The 2,128-nt window shown below is 48.4% G+C and overlaps 1 pseudogene; it reads left to right on the forward strand.

Annotated features, from left to right (window-relative positions):
* Window positions 1-1,821: 1,821 nt before the first annotated feature.
* LOC103610771 overlaps window positions 1,822-2,128 on the forward strand; it is a 1,544-nt pseudogene continuing 1,237 nt past the window's right edge.

A 2,128-nucleotide genomic window follows, 5' to 3' on the forward strand; every position in this document is an offset into this window, starting at 1 on the left:
GTGAATGCTGAAAGCTTTCACGTCCACCTTAGAAGATGCATGTGACTTTTGTGTCACTCAGACATAGATGAATTTCAAATGTGATGCATTTAGTCGGCTTGGTTCTGACTAAATTTAATTGCTGCTTTTAAAATAGTCTCTCTCTCTCTCTCTCTTTTTCACTGTTGGTTAAATAAAAATAGCAATCGATGCACTCTGCCCTGAGCACAGACCATACCTCAATAAGTGAATACTTAGCCTAAGCTATTTTCCTGAGACCCACGAAGCATTTCTAACTGAAATTTAACAAGCTGCAACGCAGCAAATACTCTGATCTTCAGCTCTAGAAGGGAAATGTGATGCTGCTTGCAGACGTACAAGCTTTTTGATTTAGCTGGAAAAGTGTGATTGGGAAGGTGTTTGGTATAATTTTTTAAATTGCTTAAGTGTCATTGTTTGTTATTTCACATTTATTGAAAAATGTAAATGCCACATTTGACAGAATAACAATAAGTCTGTTCCAGTCTGATGACTTAATCTTACTAATCATGATAATATATGCTAGCTGGAGTTGGGGATATTTAATAAAATAATGGAACATATTTTTTGTGCTTACATTTCAAGGGAATTAATAAAAGTACCTTCATGTACAACATTTAAAACCTTATTGACTTCAGGTTTGTATGAAACAGTGCAGGGAAGATCACTGGAGGAAAACAGACGTACCTCTGCCACGATCTTAATCATTCAGCACATGTGTAGGTGTGTGGGGACTGACGCAATTTACTGGATAGGGAGGTAAAGATATTAGCAAGAGCTTCCATTTGCCCGGGCTTTTCATCTTTTGTCACCTTTGTGCACAGTTTTTCATTTCAGCTGCACAAGCCTCTCAGGCGGCAGGGCAGACAGGCCATCCCAATTCATAGATGAGGACACTTGGGCTTAGAGAGATTGTCCTGCCCCTAAGTAACAAAGGGGAGCCCAGGCCTTCTACTTGCCACCAAATGCTCATCAGTTATTCACCAAACGTGTATACGTATACAAATAGACGCCAGGGCTCTGCAATTTCTGTCGAAAGGGCCCTTTGGCAACCGGAAAAACGTCATGGCTTTATTTTGTTGTAGGGGATGGAAATGGTTGTTTGGGCTAAATTCCCCCTCCTTTTCCCCTTCCCAGCTCAAGTGGCAAATGTGGGACCCAGAGACACTATGCCTCCAGCACAGTTGGGTGCACAACTTTGCACAGATAAGTTACTTGCTAAGTTAGAGCCGAAAGCTGAAACATGATTATTCATAAAACGGACGCAAAAAGATAATAAATGTGAATGAGATTACTCAAAGTTGAAACCTTGGTGTTTTGTGTTTTTGGTTTGTTTCTCTCTTTCTCCTCAGAAGAACAGTCAACAACTGTGATTTGAAGTTCTGCAGGGAATTCTGAGAGATCTAATTAAAGAGTAAGTGCTGATTTGAAATGGTTAAAGGATAACAGTAAAACAGAGAGTAAAGCAAAGTCCCAACGCACCCCACGAATCTACTTTGTCTTCCTCCAAGGCTTCCAGGCTGGGGGGCTCCCCTGAGCCGGTGGCGTGCGTTTGAAATGGTTAAAGGATAACAGTAAAACAGAGAGTAAAGCAAAGTCCCAACGCACCCCACAAATCTACTTTGTCTTCCTCCAAGGCTTCCAGGCTGGGGGGCTCCCCTGAGCCGGTGGCGTGCGTCCCCACGCGAGCACCTCACCTGGCGACCCCGAGGTCCTTCTTTCAGCGCGCGACAAAGTTCCGACTGGGCTCTCGCCACCAGCCCTCCCTCCACCGTTTCGTCCAGTTCCTAATGGGCTGCAGCGATGTCGCCGGGCAGAAAGGAGAGAGCAGGTGATCCCCCCCGGCGGGCTCCGCGAGGGCCGGACGAAGACCCCGCGCCCAAGTTGGGGAAAGTTGGTCGCCTTCGCTCCTCGACGAACCCGGGCTCCGCAGCTTCTCCGGGGCGGGTGCTCGGATGGCAGAGACCGCGGCGCGCCGGGGCCTTGCGCGTGGCCGGGACCCCCCGCGCGGCTCCCGGCAGCGGGGAGGAGCAGGTGCAGCTTCTCCCGCGTCCCCAGCGCGCCCGCCGCCCCCTGGTCCCGGGCGCCCCTCGCCCTGTGCGCCCCCGCC

Source organism: Galeopterus variegatus, unplaced genomic scaffold, assembly GCF_000696425.1.
Source record: "Galeopterus variegatus unplaced genomic scaffold, G_variegatus-3.0.2 Scaffold11763, whole genome shotgun sequence".
NCBI lineage: Eukaryota > Metazoa > Chordata > Mammalia > Dermoptera > Cynocephalidae > Galeopterus > Galeopterus variegatus.